We start from the raw sequence: 20,819 nt of genomic DNA, 5'->3' as shown, positions 1-20,819 counted from the left end.
AGAAATGAGAAAAGCTTTCTTTTTTAAAAAAATAACTTGTAAGTTTATTTTATAGAAAGATATGATGAAAGAGTAACTGTTAGAGTTGTAAGCCTACCTTTTCTAAAAGCAGCTTCTGAAAGCCAAATTACTTAATGCAATTTTTGGAAAAAAAAAAAAAAAAGATTCCCTTAATGGTTTTATGAAAAAGATATGAAAAAATCAGTACCCTTAAAAAGTAAGCCAGTGACTATATTTTCTTTTAGTTGAAGAGGTGAACCAATTGAAGATTATCTCTACTACAGGGCTTTATTCTTGTGGTTAAAAATTAGTAGTCTGTATGATCTATAGACCCTCAGGCCTCAGGTAGTTCAGCCACCCTGGCTTCAGTTTGCACTTGGAGCCAGTGCCTGCGGTGTGGCTGGATAAATCCTAGAGCTTGGGAGAGAAAAGAGGCTGCATCACCATTCCTATCCACTGTAGCTGAGTTCCAAGCAACTTGCTTTGAGTTCAAGATGAGAGCTTCTGCTCTTACCTAGTACACTACTTTCCCTCCTCCACTTTATTTCTCATCTTTCCCATCTCTGTTGCCTTCTGTTCAAGAAAAAAGTGCCCTAATTAACCAGCATGATTCCTTTTTCAAGTTGGTTGTGAATCCTTAACCAGCAGAGCTGCTAAGAACTAAGCCTTACCTTGTCTGGTGCTAGCATAGTTTGGTAGATCTGAGAATGGTTGATAAGATCATGAGTTCAACTTGGTCAACAAATTAAAATTAAAAGTGTGCAGGAGATACAGAAGCTGTCTATATTTAACTTATGCTTCCCTCTCCTTCTGTATTTTATTTGCTTTATATTCAAGAATGGAATACAGGACATCAGCAATATGGCTTTTTTTTCTGCCTGAGCCTGGATTTCTTAGAGAGAAGAGTTAATCCAATGACAGTTGGGTTATTATGACACCACAGGAAGATTTTATCCCTTTCTTGACCTCCCTCATGAAATATTTTGACATGCAGGTGGAAAGACAGTAAGAAGTGTTATCAGAAGGAAGCCTGTATGTAAAACCTTAATATTTTGAGAGTGTTAAGTGCTCCTCTTAATGAAAGGTTTAGACAGTCTGTGTAGGGATCACTGTTGTAGGGGGAGTAATGGCTTTGTATTTGTAATGCCAAGGTTCATGCTATAGCCTTTAACTCCCCTGACCTCTCAGTCCATCAGATTTTCTGTATCTAACACAATTTCAAGAAACCTCCCATACAGAGCATGTCCATTCTCACCATGTTGAACAGCTGTTGTTCATATGTTATGGCTGGTGTGTCCATATGTTTGGTGTGCTGTGCAGGAGGAGGCTGTGGTGAGCAATCTGAAGGTAAGGAGGAAAGTGGGAATTGGCCTGTGTTGTGTAATACATGAGTGGGCAGTAAAATGCTGTGGATGATGAATCTGAACTGTAAGAGAGGTGAGGTTTGCAAGAAAGAAGGATGAGTCATTTGCTTTCTTCTTTTACCTCCTGGATCCATCCTTTTACGTCCCAGTGAAAGTGTTCTTCCACTCACCTGCCTCTTCTACCTTTTGACTTCTTGGCTTTATTTCACATGTATCACTACAGAACAGTCATCTTCCCCAGTTTAAGTTAGCACATGACCAGAGATCATACCAGCTCATGCCTGAAAAGTTCTGTGTGGCTCTGAGCTTTCAAGTCTTATATGACCTGCCATAAAATTAAAAATGCATGTGAAACATTTTCCCAGAATGACTTTGAGAGGTATCAGTAGTACACCTATCTTCTTCTGATGAGTTTTGTGACTATTTGCTTACTTCAGACTACTGCCAGATTTACACTGATGCTTTTTAGGTCATCCTGACTCCTTTCCTTAAGCTCTGGTACACCTTTGGCTTTCTTCCCATTCACTTTCAGCTTGTGTGCTAATAATAATCTGCGCATCTCAGCTGTTTTTGTCGGAAGATCAGTGCTCCTTTGGGGATTTTAAATTTTTTTTTTTTTTTCTGCATTCATCTTTCTTCAACCACTGATGTTTTGGGCCACTGTAGTTTCTAAGGCTAAGTAAGAAAACATTATTCCTTCCAAAAGCATGCACAAGGCATTCAGCATTAGAGACAGCTGCTAGAAATAGAAGTCATGTCCTTCTTGGTTTTGCTGAGCAGTTGTGGGTAGTGTGTGTCAAACTGACTCATTGGTGGGAGGCTTTAGGTAGTTGTTACTGTTGTCACCTAGAACGGGTTATAAATTTTCTCCATGCTTTTTATCACAGATGGCATTTACTGTCACAGAATTCTTGTCTTAGTATTTTTGCTTTTTTACGGGGTTTCTGGGTGAATGTTCCACGCTTAAGTTTCTTTAACCCCAAATCCTTTTGAGGAATTATTTCAGAAGGTGTTATTATTCTGCCCAAAAGTCTTGTGGCCCACTGAGAAATCTTGAGAGTTAAATTGGTAACTCCAAGGGAACTGCCAGAAACAAGTGGTGCTGACAAGCCTGGTGTATTTTGTACTTTAACATTTGCTTTCTGCGAGACATTTATAGGTATAGAGGTAACATTTGAGAGAACTAAGTGCTAAGAAGGGTTACACACGACCTGTGTAGTTCTGCCAACAAAAATAAACATGGCTGTGATGAAGTGTGTGACAGTGGTGTTAGCAGAGCTGTAGAAGCTCTTGCAGGGCTGCTAAACAAGTAGCATTAGGATCACAAACAAGCTGACTCGGGGGAGTGCAAGGGGCTGGGCTTCTGAACCAGCGCTTATGCGTGTTCAGCACAGCCTCTCAGTTTAATGCTCATAAAGGAGTTTTAAAACTTTGCTATGGTTAACAGCCCTGAATCTGTCAAAACTGAAGGACTATGTTAACAGGCTGTAGCATCCAATGTGTGTAATCCTAAATCTTTGTGTTTGCCTGGTGTTCCCAAACTGGTACTGGAGATGTTGTCATTGCTCTGCTGGCACTTTGTAAAGATCTAAGACTTCAGTGAGAAAGAAATTAAATTTCTCTGGTTTAGGATGTCCTGATTGGATGTAATGTTTATGTGGCAAGAAAGGTTCTGTGATTAAGACATTGACCTGGCCTTAGCATTTATAAATTCTCTCCACAGCTGTCCTGCAAACTGCTTGTATGGCTGCAGTGCTGCCACTTAGTCTGTCTCTGCAAAATGGGACAGTAATGCTTTCCCTCTCATCATAATAGGCTAATTAATTTCAGCTCATTGTAGTAAACTTGTGTTATACATAGAAGCTTCAGTAAGCACTGTGTCTTGCAGTCCTGAATATTAAATTTGTGTTTCCTTTTGAAAGTCAAGTGAGAGGGTGCCAGACATGAAAGCTGAACTGCACTTTGCTTTCAGTAATGAAAATGATGAAGCTTAAAATATTACTTCTATGAACATGTGTAGACATTGTCTGTGTAGACACTTGCAGCAACTGTATTCTAGTGGGCAAACTCAAACCACACAGGGACTGACCCCTGTGCTTTTGGAGTGATAAAGATCTGAAGTCTAGGTTTGAATGCTGTATAATCTGTCCCTGTGAGGGGAGTGGGAGTTATGAGTTGCACCGCTAAAGCCCAGGTTTGGTCTAGAATTTTCTCCCGTAATCTGTAAAAAGCAGTGATTTTTGCTCAAAATGTGTCTGTGTGTGGTTTCTTCCCCTTTGTGTGTGCACACACATTTTATTGTGACTGTTATACAGTCTATGAAAAAAAATTGTATCATTTTCAGCTATTTAATTTCTAGAGTGATTATTTGGTGTAGCAGACTTAGACATTTTAAAATATTCAACACATATTTAAATTACACTGTTCAGTGCTTTTACATTCTTGGTTTAATCTGGTCAGAATATAGCACAAGAATAACATAAGAATATTTTATGAAATTAATATGTTTATTAGGTTTTAGTCAATTGCACAGTAGCCTTCTTAACTAATACAAAGTGGGACTGAGAGGTAAGTGGAGGAAATGTCAGGATAAATAAAGAAGATGTTAAACTTGCTCATTAGGTCTTTTTAAAATAGAACAAAGTTAGTAAACTTACTTTTAGACATCTGCAGTTGCTAATGTGCACAGAGGATAGTACATGAACAGAGGGCTACGTGATGCAATTTTAATAGTAGTAAGGTACTATTATCTCGTAGCTTGATGAATTTTTAACCACGGCAAATTTTAGAACAAGTATTTCAAAATTATAAATAAAAATGTAGTTGCCACATGTATTTCTTATATTCGTTTTATATTTAGCTGTGGTTCCTCTATTAATCTTTGTTTCAAACATTAAATGCTTTCCTCATGGCAGCTGTCCATTCACTTGTACCAGGACTGGCATGTTAAATTCAAAGTGGAATGTCATGGAGAATGTAGATAATATATTTAGTTCCTGTCAGCAGACAGCACAAGGCACCAGGGCGTCTCGTTCTCAGAGGGAGAAGCCAGAGACTTTCACTGCAGTGTTCACCTTCACTTAATATAATTTGTGGTTGCTTAAGTGTTATTCAAGGCTACCAGAGTGATTTTTACTGTGATCTTCTGCGTTACGAATCCCTACAAGATATGTTTTAAACAAAATAATTTTAAAAGCAGTGTCAGAGATAATATATATAATAATACAGGTTTGTTTATCAGTGCTTTTATACGTGCATGGCAAAATCTAAGTTGTAGCTGGAGTGGATGTCTGTGTCATTCTGTGTCTGAATGATGAGAAGCAAGCCATTTTAAAAGAAATTATGGAAGCTTATAGAAGAGAAAACTTTCCCAAGAGCATAGTGAAAGGCTTAATCCATATTTCTAGAAAATTGCAGCTGTCAGGCTTTCTTTTATTACCCTAGCAAAATGCTGTGTCAGGTGTTACAAAGAAGTTTGGCCACGCATTTAGAAAATTAATAGCTTCCTTGCATCAGATGTGTTAAATAGAAACATGTCTGCTTGTGTAGACAGTTGTTGTATTTTGATGTTCTTATTGAAAATTATTTTTTTATTGTATAATTTATGTTCAGCAATTAAGCTATGAAGAAAGAGACATTTTGTTGGAACAGTGATCTTCATGCACATAGAACCCATTTATAGGATGAGACCAGGGCTTGCTATGCTAGTTTTGATGTATATAATGTCAGGTACCCCTGAGAACAGTTGCCATTCAGTCTCAGTGAATTTCAGTGTTAAGGAAGAATAGCAAATTTGCTGGGAAAAAAAATAGTATTGACAAACTGGTTTGCATCCCTGATAAATTGTGTTCCATTTGTCAAAACAACAAAGTGACAGTGAGGAGAAGGATATTACAATGATACTCTGAGTTTCAGTAAACTCTGACTTTTCTAAATGGGCTTTTCAGCTTCCTGATCCTTTCATCTAGCCATAGGTTACTACTTAAATTAACAGTTTAAACCTTAGATTCTATAGGGTTGATTTCTTCATTCTGTGTTGTAATTAGCATACTGGAAACTGGTGCTGCACTTCTCTTATGGTGATTTTTTTCTCCCTTGCGTGTAGTTTCTTGTGTTGAACATGATGTTTGTTGTCTCTTATCCCATCAGTGCATATCTCCAAGAGGAAGTACAAAAATGAGTGCCATTGGGAGTGTCTTGTTCAGCCAAACTGGACTTCTGCCCTTCCTGCTCAGATTCCTACACACTGGAAAGCACAGTGCTTTGGGAGGTTGTCAGTGAGGGTCAACCAACATTCCTGGGCTCCTCTACCCTCATGGAATCCTGCCAAGCAGGTCCCATCTGCTCTTCTGAAGGATAAAATTTGGATAGATGAGAGAGTGGGTCTCAGCTGTAGTCAGTAGGATGAGTGGGTTCATGATCTCATGGGGCTGGCTTCTCTCTGTTGAACAGGTCAGAAGAGAAGGGAGAGGATGTAGATCTGGTCATGAAGTGAGAAGCTTTTGTGAGGGAATATGAAGAAGAAGAAACAGAGGTACACGACTTCCATTGAGGACTAATTGGTGATAACAGAGCTGCTGATGGTACTAGCGAATGATGTTAGCAAGATACAGATTTTAGAACTGTGATTTAGGCAATCAAAACATGCAGAAGGTGGTTGCTACAAAGAGCAAATGGAATTTGTGATGTTTTGGAGAAGTCTTTTAGCACTGGAATCTTACATATCAAATCCAAAAAAGCCAATAATGAAAGACTGGCAAAAAGTTACTCCCTCCCTCGTCCTTTTTCTTCAGAATAACTTGTTTTGTAATATGCTGGAAATACACAAATGTATAAGGCTGTTATTAAACTTCATGAAACTCAGAGGTAATTCTATATTATGTAGCAGTAGCTTATTTTATCATTGTTCATTTCCTTACACAATGATGGCATTGTAGATCCAAACATCAGTTAATATTTCTAATATGTCTATACTTCACTGATATTATAAAATCCCTTAAAAATTAAAAAAACCCAAAACAATAGGAGAGTGCATAGGTAATATTATGCTTCTTCTATCAGTATTTCTGGAATAATATGTATATGATTTTTTCCTCACTTGTGAAGAAAATGTGATGCTGAATCCAAATGCATGTGCCTGTTTTCCATAGAGGCAAAGTCGGATAGAAAGCTCTGGGTCTTCCAAAGAAACAGGGCCTCACATGAGTTTTAATTTACTGCTTGAGGTAGGAGACATTCTAAGCCTTAGAAAGTAACTGATTTTTTTCTCTCAATTTTTTGTAAAAATCAAGTTTGTTTATTTTAATGTAAATTGGGTAGGAAAACACTGCAAAAAAGAACCAATGACAAGAAAAGAAAAAGTCTGTGTTTCAGTTACTGTTATTGAATTGTTATATCAGAAAGAAGAAGAAGAAAATATTTGCAGGCACTATTTCTGCTAACTATAATATTATGCATTGTGACAGATCTCCATATTCAGTTTTTACATGCTCCCTAATTTGCTGGTTTACTGCATGTGTGATGCTTGATTCTGGCAGCACTTGTAGATGTGCAGCTGTCCCAGTGGCTCTTCATTCAGCAGCATGCATCAGTAGCTGAGGAAGAAAAAGGCAGTCTACAAGTAATGTTTGTAATGAGCAATCAAACCTTCTCTCTCTTAGGATAAATGGAGAATTACTTGCACCCAAAAGATTTTATTAAAAAATCATAGAAAGGTCTGGGTTGGGAGGGACCTTAAAGGAGGTACCACTATGGGAGGGACTGCAGTTTGGAGGGGTCAGGAACCCCAACATCAGAGCAAGTGAGACACAGATCATCTCCACGGTCATAGTAGCAGCAATGTGGCTATCCCATATTGTTGATCACACCCATACCTGCATGGTGCCCATTGCAAGCTGTGCCAAGGCTGCGCTGCCTTTGGGCCAGGAGGATGCTCCCAACAACAGCCTTATCCCTGCCCTCCTAATGGATTTGTGTGGATTTTTCTCAAGATGAGGGAACAATTTTTCGAGGCTGCTTTTATCCGTAAGCTTCATAGGAAATAGCTTTCAACAACTGGGCATTTGCCCATTAATTGGCAATATTTAAAGCTGGCTGAACGCCTGCTTAAATAAAAAGGGAATCAAATAGTAAAACATGACTGTGGATTGTGGGTCTAAACCATGGCTGATTAGGCTGAAAGAAGAAATTTATTTAAGTGTATTTTTTTTCTTTACAAAAGAATGCCAAGTAATTAAGATATTTTGAATGACTATTGTTTCTGTGTAATGCTTATGGCATAAACATAGCCCTTGACTTCTGAGAACCTGATAGTTCTTGCTTTTGGATGACCAGCAATTTTATGTCAATTTATCCAATTGATAATGGTTCTGCCTGCAGTGTACAAAGCAGGAAGCTGTTTTTGTGGCAACTCCTAAAAGCTGAAGCGAGGATAAAAATTTTGATAACCACAAAAAGTACTTAATGCAGTAAACTCCAGGGCCCAAATATTTTCCTATTATGTAACATGCAAAGCAAATTCAGTACCCACAAAATTAAAACAATGCTTTTCCCTACTTCCTGGGATGCTTACAGTTCTCTGCCCTTTATTCTGTAGATTTTTTTAAGCACTCCATTTGCTGCCCCTGTAGAGAAGGGCAATGATTAGTAAATGAGTAAATGTTCAGTAGCTGTCAGCAGACTAGTGTGAGCACATGTCAGGAGATAAGGTATGATGAGGAATACAGTATTGAGAAAAGATTGAATGTTGAAGAAACTGAGTTATATAGATGTAGATGTTAAAATATTAGCAGGTCCTCTGCTTTTTCCACCTTAGCACAGTTTATATTACCAAATGCTAAAGGCAACACAGTTAATTTTGAAGCTTCTAAGGAGACTTCAAGAATAATTACCAAAAAGTTGTTTAAATTCTGTAATCTCTTCCAACTTGCAGTCAGGTTTCTGGCAAGTAAACTGCTGCCCTGCTGATCTTAAGCCTGGGGATATCCTTGACACAAAATGCTATTTGTACTAAATTATCATAGAATCATAGAATCCACTGGGTTGGAAGGGACCTCAGAGATCATCAAGTCCAACCCTTGAACCACTACTGCTGCAGTTACCAGCCCATGGCACTGAGTGCCACATCCAGTCTCTTTTTAAATATCTCCAGGGACGGAGAATCCACTACTTCCCTGGGCAGCCCATTCCAATGTCTGATCACCCTCTCCGTAAAGAAATTCTTTCCAATATCTAACCTAAACTTCCCCTGGCACAACTTAAGACCATGCCCTCTTGTCTTGTTGAAAGTCATTTGGCAAGAGACCAACCAAATTATGACATTTTAGTTTTATAATGTAGCTTACATTATCTAGGGGCTAAGCTGTGACTATCAAAGATACTTCCCTTAAAGTTCCATATTTGTTGAACCTAGCTGTTAAGTATCAAAATAACTTTTCCTTATTTTCCAATATGTGCACAAAATAATGGTGTTAAAAAGGCCTGAAGTTCTCTTGGTCCTTAAGTGATAGGATTTAGACTTCCACAGTGTAATCACAGTAGCTGAAACTCCATAAAGTGACTCAAAGACCTTAATAAATGGGCAGGTCTTAAAAGACTAATTAAGATGCAAAGGGTATTATTGAGTTTTTTTAATGCTAAAAGCATCTTTTCATCCCCTAAACCTGTGAGTTTCTTAATAATGAAATATATACAAGTATTAAAAACGAGGAAATGAGGCATACAGTTGAATATTATTGCAGTTGTTTTCAGCTGTTGAGAACACAGGAATTCAGTAATGAAGTTCATGAAACAGTTAATTTTATACTTCATGCCAGTGATATGCCTTTTTCTGCAAAACACACCTGAGTAAAGTATGCATATCATGTAATTACATATATAATTATGTTATATAAATATATATAAGTGTATTATGCTTACATATAAGTTAAATGAACTGGGAAGATATGTAAAAAGCTTCCCAATAGTACTGCAAGTATAACTGTTGTGAATGGATCTCAGGTTTACATACATGAAAAAGGATCTGTTGAAGTAAATTTTGTTCTAAATGCTAATTGAATTTTTGAAATGTTTATACTGAATCCCTTGCTTTCATTGCTTCTTTATTTGTCTCTTAATCTCTGCAGAGGCAAAGTATTACAATCACTAGAAATCTCAAAGTCTTGATTTAGTAGATCACTTCTCCCAGAAGGGGACTTGTAAGAGGGAATTTTATACTTTGCTTTTGCAGGTATCTGATTGAAAGAAAATTATTGAGAAAACTCTGCTAGTGCCAAGAGTAATTTTTAAGGTGACTGACATTTCTGAACCTCAGCCAAGGTGATGTTTAGGCAGATCATTTGCCACTCTGATTTTCCATCATTTTTTGATTTTTGTTTGTGAGTACTCAGAAGTTTACAGGGAAGATCTTGAGCATGAACCTAGTGTAAGTGGAATATTTCAGTGTTGCTATAATGAGTCCCACCAACAAACAGTGCTTTTGCAGACCTTCTGTTTCTATATTTATGAACTATTATTAGTTGTATTACAAACCACATATAAATAGTTCACTGTACTGTCTAGGGGCTTAATCTAAGACTATATATTCCTAGGTGAATGATGAAATGCATAATTATTTTTAATGATTGGACCTCATGCGAAGATCCTGACAGAAACTATGACCATGTGGAAGTCAGCAAGAGGATTATCTGTGATTTCACAGGGTTTGTCTCCCAGTTTTTGCAAGTGTCATTTTTTCTTAGTTGAGATAATTCCATGGTCCAGATTCTTCCCTTTTTATAATTGCCAGTTTCTACCAGCTGATAATTAGCCTATTATTCTGTTAAGTATTTCAAAGACTTATTGTGAATGACAACAGATTAAAAGTAGACTTGTCTTGGAATTTAGGATGCTCAGTTTTCAGTAGCTGTCTCCTCTGTGGATTTCCTATTACATAAAATCTGACTGAACATATGAGGCAGCCTTTCACTTTTTTGGGAAAAGCTAATCAGAATCTCACTTCTAGTTAGGGTTCTTTGTCCCACAGCACTGTAGAATCTGCCCTCTGTCCTCCAGGGCCACATGTTAAGGGTCACCAAGCAAAGAGTGAGACACATGGCCTGTGCAACAGTAAAATACTTGGTGCTTTTTCTTCTTTTGATGTGGAATTAAAAAAAAAAAAAAAAACAAATGAAAAAAAAAAACATTTGAAACATATCTTCACCTTTCCCTCATGTAAATATTCAGTATAACAGCTATGTCATTTTGCAAGGTAAATCCCTAAGCATCATCCAGTTTGAAAATGTACTTTCCAGTGCATGAAATTAGGTGCCACTTAGCATTCCACAGGATCTTTCAAAAAGTCAGACCACCTATTAATGTAAGATTTCAAAATTTTTTAAAAAATAGTTTAATTATAAAATTGATAACTTGGGTAACATATCTCAGGGAAGCAATTGGTAGTGATTTAAAATCCTGGAATAAGGGAGATGGGGAGTGTGGAGAAGCTTAAGAGGCAAGTGCAACCTCTACTGTTTGGCTACATACTTTAATAGGAACTCCTACAGAATTCATACAGTTCTCTTTTGGGTACCACACCATCCTGACCAAAACACAAATTGTACAGAACTATAAAACTTTTAATATGTCTTTAAGTATCTATTTCTATTTTTGTTATAGTGAGCAGTGCCAATAGACTTTTAAAAGTAATCTGCAACTATCTATAGCTCTCAGATAATTAAAACTCATCCCACTTTATCCAAATATTTCTGGGCCATATTCTCACGTGCCATGTTCCATCATATATATCCCTGAAAAGGAGTATACAACAGGATCAATTTTATTTTTAAAAGGATTTGACGTTCCTTTATAAATACTCTGTATGTAGGTAAATCACAACTCAAAGTCCAGGGGACTCAAATGAATGTGCCTGGAAGACAGTTTTAACCATCCTATTTCAAATGAACCAAAGGGGACAGGCTGACTGTCTTGTGAACCAGAAAAAGGTTCAATGTCTAGTCAAGACATAGAAATATAGAGGGATCAGTGACCTAATTAAAGAACATGAATTCTTCTAGTGTTGACGCCTAAAGTTCAAATGCTCTTTTTATACAGGAAACTCGCCTGCCTGGCTGCTACACAAATATTAAAACAACTCTGTGTGAGACAAGTTTTTTCAGCATCTGGTCTGCAGCACCATGAGACAGTAGCTAAATCTTTGCTATGCAAGACCTCCTTGTCAATCTTGAGCCTAAACATAGTAGCCAGTGTAATAAGATGTTTATTAGGGGAAACAAATAATTCATGTCTTGAGATAAGCCCCTAACACGGACCACATTCCTCTTGCAAGTTACTGTAAAATGACTACTGTGTTTTCTTCTCCACTGTATTCCTTTCAGGAAGAGACTCGGGATGCCTGCTAAAGTCATTTGTAGCCTTGTCCTCCATATGAATGAGTGTCAAGGTTGAGTAAGATAACTAATGAGTTGGACAACTTCATACTTGAACACCAGAAAAGAGGTAGCTCCAAGTTTCCTACCTTTAATCCTTGGTGGGTCGCTCTTATTCTCATAACTTTTTCTCCTGACAAACATTTCACTGTGTGTTTCTGGAAAAAAAATACCTTATCTAGGGCTTATCCAAATCACATTTACTTTGTTACCACAGCCACCCTTAATGCAAGACAGGGGTAAAATATGAAAACAATGGTTTCCAACTGTTCTAAATCTTTACATTTTTATAACTAAATATTTTCGTGTCAGAAATGTAACTAATAAATTGAAAGCTTTCAAAATCACAACCAGGAGGTATTCTGTACCCCATAGCACATGTTTTAAAAAGGAAATGACTGAATAAATTAAAACATGGGAAGACAATCTGAGTTAAATAATAGCTATATGTATTAAATCATTCAGGAGAAGTTGCAGCTGAACTAACACTCTGTAAAAATGAACTCTCTGTGGTAGACTCTTCACTCACTGAACTTATTTAAAATGTAACTGAGAGGAGAGGGTTGGTTGTGCAAAATGGAAAATTGCTGCCATGGAAGAGATATGTTCAGATTTATTCCATCCAGAGGAGAAGATGATGATTCAGTTACATACAAGGGAGAAGCAATTAACTGTATCTTTCAGTTTAAATCTGATGCTTATTTGAAATTATGTTTAACCCTGCACCAATTCTGTCCTTATCTAAATGCTCATCTGTAAAAGGGAGAAAGCATGATCTATTCATAGCAAAGACATTGTGGATGTAATTAGAAATTGTTTACAGTCTGCATAACCACCAAGTCTAAATCCTTTCCCCACAAATGCTCATATAAGCACCCCATTGATAATTTTTTTTCTCAAAACGTTCAATCATGTTTTCACTTCAAGCACATGACATAACTACAGCCTGGACAAAATTAAAGTCTTAACAGCATAATATAAAGTCCCTTACAGGGGGCCCCTTACAGACCAACCAGCCTTACGAATTAAGATCTTACTGGTTTATCTCAATTAGGAGCCGATGAGGTGGAACACATAATTTAATTTTATAATGCACTGAAAGTATTTCAGTAAGTAGTCATACCAGACTGCTGCAACACATAATCTCAGAAGGGTATTTTCCAGATTGTTGGTTTAATAGATTTGGAAGAACAGAAATTATCTGTTCACAGTAACTGTTGGAATATTTCTGATCTGTCAGAAAGGTACCTTCATTGTTTTTTTGAAGAACTGAGTTTGAAAAATACTTTGCTATGTATCAAACCAAAATGCTGCAGCTAGTGCTTCTTCAGTTCCTTTTTCAAAAAGGTTGGTTGCCTGAGCTGCCTTCTAGCAATTTTCCTTTTGTAGCTGCTATGAAAACATTAGCTTTTATTTTGCCAGAGAAAGGAACATAAGCATATATCTGGTTGCCTACTAAAAGTTTGAGTCATTTAGTGTGGCACCTAGAACTTAGCAGTTCAAGGGACTGTCCACACATGGATGCTGGGAAAAGAGCAGATTCCCTCATCTAGGTGCACACAAGTGGTGATTGTATAACACACACAAGTTTTGTTGCAAAACTTGGTTTAACTATATTTACTTGTTCAGAAAAAAGGGACAGAAAATGGTAATAGTAATTAGAAGGACTCTCTTGCATTCCCTGGCATGCTTTCTTATCAGTGATTTAAATAAAATCAGAGAGGGGAAGGACTTGACTGTATGAGAATGTTTTAGTGGTCATTCCATCTTTGCTCAGCTGTATCAACTTGGAGCAATTTTAGGGAGGGAAGACAGCACAAGTTCAGTGTGTATTGTACTCCTGAGGGCTCTGAGCAAACAGCCAGGTTTCCCCAAGGATTCATTTTGTAGTTAGGCTGGTGAGGACTTGGAAGGAGGTGAACTGGGAATACTTAAGTTCATTTCATTCACCAGGGCTGTGATTTTAAACCAAAGGTGGACAAACCTCTTTACTATAGGAGCCCCATTCTAAAATCCTTTTGGATAATCCTTTGGGATTCATTGAAAACTTAGGATAATCAAGGATAGAAGGAATATGATTTCCCATAGGAAATGACAGAACAATTCCCCTGCACCAGCTGTGGTTCAGACCAGGCTGCTTTACAGTACATTGTTATAATCTGTTTGAGGTAGGAATATACAGTATGTAGGTAGCTAGAACACAAGGCACAGTTGTTTTGCTAAATTTCTGGGAGTTTATTATATTAAGATCAGTGCTTGAAGCAACTATTGTTAAAGAAGACACTTGTCAGGAGTGGGACTACTTTGTTTTGTTGAAATCCAAGGAGGATCAAGTCCATTCTTGGTTGATACAGGAGTCTAAGTGGTCATACTAAAAATGATACATGACAACTCTTACTCTTGTTATCAATAGTTCCTTACTTCAACAGATTGTTTTGTCTACCTCCATCTCTTAAAGCAGGAACAAACACTGTCATTACTCATGTGCCAGTGTGTCCGTATCTAATGGGCTCTCGGAAATCTGTGATGGAGTTTGCTCCATTCCCACTTCACAGAGGATAATTCACTGCCCTTTTTCTCAGGGACTTTTAGGAATCAGTAGTGATTTATCATTTCCACGGATAAACTTGATTGTCTCTGTTGCTTCTTACAAGGTTCACCTGCTGTTTCACAGGTTTTTTGATGTGTTACCTAGAAGATGGCTGCGGCTGTGCTGGAGCAGAGAAATGTGGGAGGATTATTTTGCTTGTCTTGCATTTGACATTTCAATTTATCTGTCACAATAATATGAACAATTTTTTTCACACAGACTGCTTAGACTCTATTTGTGATCTACTCCAAACCCCTTTCTCAAGTGATGCTACTTATCGAGCTGTTGGTTTCTCATTTCTGTGCAGCTTCCTGTTTAGATATTGCAATTTTTCTACATATTAAATATAATTTTAGTTTATTATAATTAAAAGGAACTAGTAATACAGGCTCAGTTTTCTAATCTGACAGTGAAAAGAATTCTAGAAACTTTCAGTGAGCATCTTTAATTTCAGCTCCTGCTTTTATTTCACTGTTTTTTCTATTTTATCCTCACTGTTCAAAAAATGTTCAATACACATTAAATTAGAGCTGTACCTCAACCAGAGTGAAATCACTTACTCTATATTTTAAATGGTTAAAACTCTTACTCGTATTCTTTACTGTCAGAGTTCTGTAACTATAATATTATCAGTCCCTTTTTCTTGAATTTTTAGTGGAAGTCTTAGAAGTACATTTAACTTCTGTAAATCAATTAGTATTTTTTTGTCAGTTGCTCAGACATAAACTGTTGGGCTTGATTATGTCCCATAGCACTGCTTTCCTAGACCATGTTCTTGCAGACATACATTTGCATGTAATTAATGTGGTTGAAGTTGAGGGGACTGCTAGCAGGGCATACATTTAAACATGTGTTTACATCTTTTAAGTATTGAATCTTTACTTTGAGGTCTTCAGGAAAGCGGCTCGATCAGCTTTCCTCCCTGGAGAGTTTCTCGTGTATTATAATAACAACAAATAGTATGAAGAGTGGGTTTATTTTCTTACTGTAGCTTACTGCTATGCACAAAGAAAACCAGGTTCTTCCAAATTTTCAAGTGCCTGCAGATTTGTTTAACAAATACTTTTGTTGTCTGATGACCTTTCCTTCATTAGGATGAATTTCCCTTCGAGGCAGGCATTTTTCAATCAGCAGTAATTTGCATATCATTTATCAAGAGAAAAGAAAAGCAAAATAATTTTATTTAAAGATTTCCCTTTGTTTTAAGTGTCATTAGCAGTTCTGACTAATCAGATTTTTACAATTTCATCAGGCGCTTTTAGAAAATCTCTCTGAACTCATCTAGAGGATGCATTTATTCCTGAGTGTCCTGTATTGCATTACAGCCCAGTAACGAGTCACCAACTGCTACAGATGTTTATGTGAAATGCAATTAACACTCTGCCAATTTAGTTTTTATAGGGACACAATCAATTTTTATTCATTTTAAAGCTAGAATGCTTTCTTTTATTGTGTGCTGCCTCTCTGCTGATTATATAGCTAAACAAATTATTCTTCTGTTGGTAGTAAATGGGAGTGTTTAGGCAGACAGTACAGTGGCATTTTACATGAATCACATGGAAGAAGGGAATTAAATATTTGGATTGTGTATAATTTGTAAGAAATAAGAGCTCATTTAAAATACATTTCAGTTTGGTTTATTAAAAAAAATGTAAAAATATGAAAGTATTTAGAGATGTTTGTTTAGTCACAGGCATGGTCCTGCGATGCTCTTAGTTTCCACAGCTGCTGCAGCTTTCTTTATTAGGGGAACAGTAAATGTGGCTTATCCAGGATCTCCTTTAACAATTACAGTTTCTTGGACACTTGACTTAGTTCATGTAAATGTAGTGAACTTTACTAAATTATTATATGTTCTTTGCTACATAAAGAGACCCTAAGTAAGGCATATCATTGTAGGTGAGGGCTGTCAAACACTTGAGAAGAATGAAGATTTCTGGATGGTCCCTGTTTGGTAATATTATTTGGGTATTAAAAGTAAACAGAAAGAAGGCAGAAGGAAGACTGGAGGTTCCATGAATGTGAACTATTAGGAAAAAAGCTGTGTAGAATGAGCCACCTTCTGCGCTTTGCAAAACTGTTGGTTTGTGCCCATGCAGAAGCTGTTTTATTTCTGAGAAGTGTTCCATCTTAAATAGGGATTTCCTGGGTAATCCCTTTGCTTTGTACTCCAGCAAGCAGTCTGAGCACTGTCCTTCTGCACATGCTGATGTTTCTTTCCTGGTGGGTCCTCCTGGTTGCTTTTCTTTCTGATGGTTGGTTCTTGTCTCATTCCTGGGGTGTCCCCACTCCTATTCCTGCCTTCCTCCAGCCCCAGGTCCCACACTACCCTTTATGTCCCTGCATCCCCAGCTCTGGTCTCATCAGCCTTAGCTTTCTTCTTCTTCCCTCTGCTCACCTCTCTGGCCTCTTCTTCTTGCTTTTCTGAGTCCCAGAGCTCATTTTCTCTCTCACCTGCTCTTTTGCTGCATTTAAATCAACTTCTTTCAATGTCCTTCTTGGTCACAGTGCACAGAATGAAGGGCAGAAAGACATCATTAAAAAAAAAAATATATAAAACCCTGTTTCTGACATAATTTTATGAGACAGGCCACTCAGAATTCCCCAGAGCATGCCAGATAGAGACCTGCTGGTCCATAGAATTGACCTGCAAAAATGTTATGTATTGTCAAGTCTCTATCATGACCTGCAGTTTTTCAGGTTTCATAGAATCATAGAATGGTTTGGGCTGGAAAGGACCTTAAATACCATCTAGTTTCAATTCCTCTGCCATGAGGAACTTCAGTTCTTATTTTTTTACCACATTCATAGGGAAGTTAATAATCACCACCCTTAAATAAATTTAATGCTCCTGGTTTGTTCCTAAAAGAAACAAACAGAAATTAAGTATGAGTGGAAATGGTTTCTTTTTTGTCAAAAAAACCTGAAAAATTGTGATGGAAATGTTGCCAGACAGGATATCAATCATGCTTGACATTGTGGAAGATGTAAACACCTAAAGTGGCATATCTAAATGGGCAAGTTAAACAGAAACATTGTCATATCCACCCAGAAGTTATTTTTATTTGCTTACTAATTTAAAATTGAGAAAAAAACCCCAAAACCCATATTAAAAACTTGTGTGGAACATAACACACAGTAACACACATCTCTTCAGTAGTGGGTAATAACGTTTCATTATAGCTCTGTTTTTTCAGATCTTTGTTTGGGTTTTACTGTGGAACTTGTTCCCTTAGTACCTAAAGCACGTGTACATTCATGTTTTCTAGGCCTCTGTCAGCCCAGATGGAAAGTAATCTAAAAGCCATTTTTTCTGCAATTGTCTTGCTACCCTTTTATTGTCAGGCTGCAAGCTTTTTAAAGTGTTTTTTACAGTCTAGGTCCCTCATGGAATGCTTAGATTACACCTACTGACTATCAGAACTGCCTCTGTATAACCTATGCAACTATTAAAATACTTGTAGAGTTTGAGAGAAAGCAGCAGGAATGTGCATCCAGTGTGTGTTTAAAGGCCACATTTACATCCTCCTAATTTTTGCTGCACGTTTCACGGTGGTTTCAGGCTAAATCCACATGTAGGAGTGCCTGTCAAGTGTCATGAATGCTTATGCTTTTGTTATCCATACCAATGTTAATTTACTTAGGATGCAGTTACAACACACTGCTGAATTTTCTTGACCTCAAGCACTGAGACACAAACGTAACTTAAAATGCTTACATTTACTTAAACTGTGACTATAGAAAATGCAGACGCTTTTGTGTAATTAAATAATTAATATTTTTCCAATAATTTAGTTATAAACTACTAAACCAGGAAATTTATAGTTTTATTTTTAAACATAAGGTTTCTATAAAATGCACTGAATAGCTTCATAGCACATCACAACACAGGAAATATTTACAGATTATAATGGATGCTTAAACTGTCCCAAGTAAGGGTGATCAGGTATTCAGAGAAAACCTATAAAGATTTTGGGGTTTTTTTCAGATGTCATTTACCTGATCTCACTTGCTGTGGCAATGTCCTGGTTTGAGCAAGTGACAAAGGTGCTAACACTAACAACTCACAGCCTAACATGGAGTTTTCCAGGGCCTCCCTGTATACACTATGAGGGCTTCTTGTTTCACTTCTTAAAATTTATTAGTATTCAAGTTCAGTGGAGCCTAGATGAATAATTGCAGAAAATAAACACCCCTAGGAAGTATGAACAAAGTGAACTATAGAAGCTGCTCTTACACCAAAATCAGATGAGATCCACATTTGGTCCTCTTTCATGTTTCTCTTGCTGTTTTTCAAAGGAAATGGTACAATGACAGTGACCCTTTTTAGTAACATGCTGTAATTGCCACAGTGTTAGGAGATAAACCATTGTGAAGCAGGGGAAAAAAAAAAAAAAAAAAAAAAAAAAAGGCTGCAAATGACCAGCAAGGACACTTTAATGAACATTTGAATGCACCTCAAATGAAAACCAGATGTTCTTTGTTAACTGCAGCCGTAAGCCTTCTGCTCCCATTGAGGAAACTCTACCTTCATCAAGGACAGAGAACTTTCCAACAACAACAAGGCATATTTTTTGTATGTTTAATAGATAATACTGCAGAAGTATGTTTCTGTACCTTTCTGAGCCTTTATGGCATATTTAACATCACTGATATAAATTGCAACCCGCGGCACCATAATTTTAGTTTGAACAGTGCAGTTCTTTAAGAAGGCCCTGTAACAATTTGCTTGGCAAATGGAAAATATTTCTGCAAAATAACTACTGAAAAACTACAAAAAAGTACTATTTCCTTACCATTTCACTGCACCAGAAGGAATACTGCAAATAAAGCGATGCTGTAAATAGAGTTTGATTTTCAGCATATTTTTTATTTAATAGATCATAAATACCTTTTTTAGCCATCCATTCTTCAAGTTCTAGTGGGACTGCCTAGGCCTGGCAAGCCAGCCTCTGGCAGGAAGCTCAAAATTCCTGGGAGAGTTAGTTGCAGTGTTTATGTGCACATGTGTATCTATATCAGTACATACCTACACATTCAGAGATATATAGCATTGCATGTAAACTCCAGACCTTAAGAGCATCTTGGCTTGTAAAACACCTCTAGCAGCAAAGTCAGGTATTAGATGCTCCAGTTACCTCTGTAGATCTGAAGTCTTGCTGCAAGTACAGCTACATGGACACTGCTGGAGCCTAACATCGGTAACTTTTCTCTTCAGACTTTAAGGAAAGGGTTTACTCAGGGATGTTCAGAAGTGATGCTAGAAACCTGTAAGATTTTGCTTTAGCACTGCTTTCTTCAGATCATCAGGCTGTTCTGCAGCACATGGTGTGTGCTCAGCTGAATCTTTGGGAGGTAGTGAGAATCCCAGCTCACCCCAGAAAAGGCACTGATGTTTTTCCATTATCATCTGTCCTTTTTCTTGTTAGAAGTGGAACTGGGGCCAGAGGTAGGTCATGGGAAACACACTGCTCTGGAGTTCATCATTGGCCAGTGTTACTAGAAGTACAGGTGGGCTCTTGGTTGTTTTAGTTGGAGGTGAGGAATGGGGAAGACCAACTGTCTTTTTGCAGCTGCCCATCTCCCCTGTGTCTCAACACAGTTCTAGGATTTTATATATATTGCACTTTTTAATGAATTATTAATGTACTGTCACTCATTACACTTTGCCTCGTTAAAACCTTCTGAATGGAAATGTAATGTATCAGGCCAAGATCTACTTGGAGACAATTTGATTTATGGCTTATTGACTAAAATTTGTGATAATTTTCTTCTAGCTTTGAGTATATTCTGCATAAGGATTATCAAGGCATTTGTTCTATAATAAGTGTTGTAGGAGATCTGAAAGGCAGCATGCAATTGATAGTGCTGACCAAGATACTTCAGGTACAAAGTCTTCTTTCTATGTGTGTTCTTCTTTAATTCATCTTTAATTATTTAACCTTTTATCTGTTGAGATATTTAATAACATGAGATGTTAGGATTATAGGAAAATTCAATTTGGAAGCTAGGGGTTCCCTAGTCCAACCTCTTGCTCAAAGCAGCATCCCCAGTAAGGTCAGACACAGTTGCTCAGAGCTTTTACTTGTCTGGTTTTGGGAAACCTCCAAGTTTTTCACCTCAGGGTGAAAAAAGGTTTTCCTGTTATCCATTCTGAAACTTATGGCTGTTATCCCTCATCCCCCTCCGTGCATCATTGTAAAGAGCCTAGTTCTTATCTTCTTGATGACTTTCTTGCAGGTGCTGAAAGGCTGCTATTAGATTCTCTTTAAACTTGCTAAACTTGGTAGAGTTTGCCTGATCTAATCCATTGGCCAATCCTCACATTATTTTGAGTAACAGAGGGGCAGTTTTTAAATTTTAAGCAACTCCCAACATCTCTTAGCACATGTTTAGGTCCTTCAGACTTTCTGCTCTCTTTGTTTGTTAGCACTGTGCCTC

Source organism: Calypte anna, chromosome 2 (genome assembly GCF_003957555.1).
Source record: "Calypte anna isolate BGI_N300 chromosome 2, bCalAnn1_v1.p, whole genome shotgun sequence".
Lineage (NCBI taxonomy): Eukaryota > Metazoa > Chordata > Aves > Apodiformes > Trochilidae > Calypte > Calypte anna.
Note: the sequence above shows the minus strand (reverse complement) of the source record.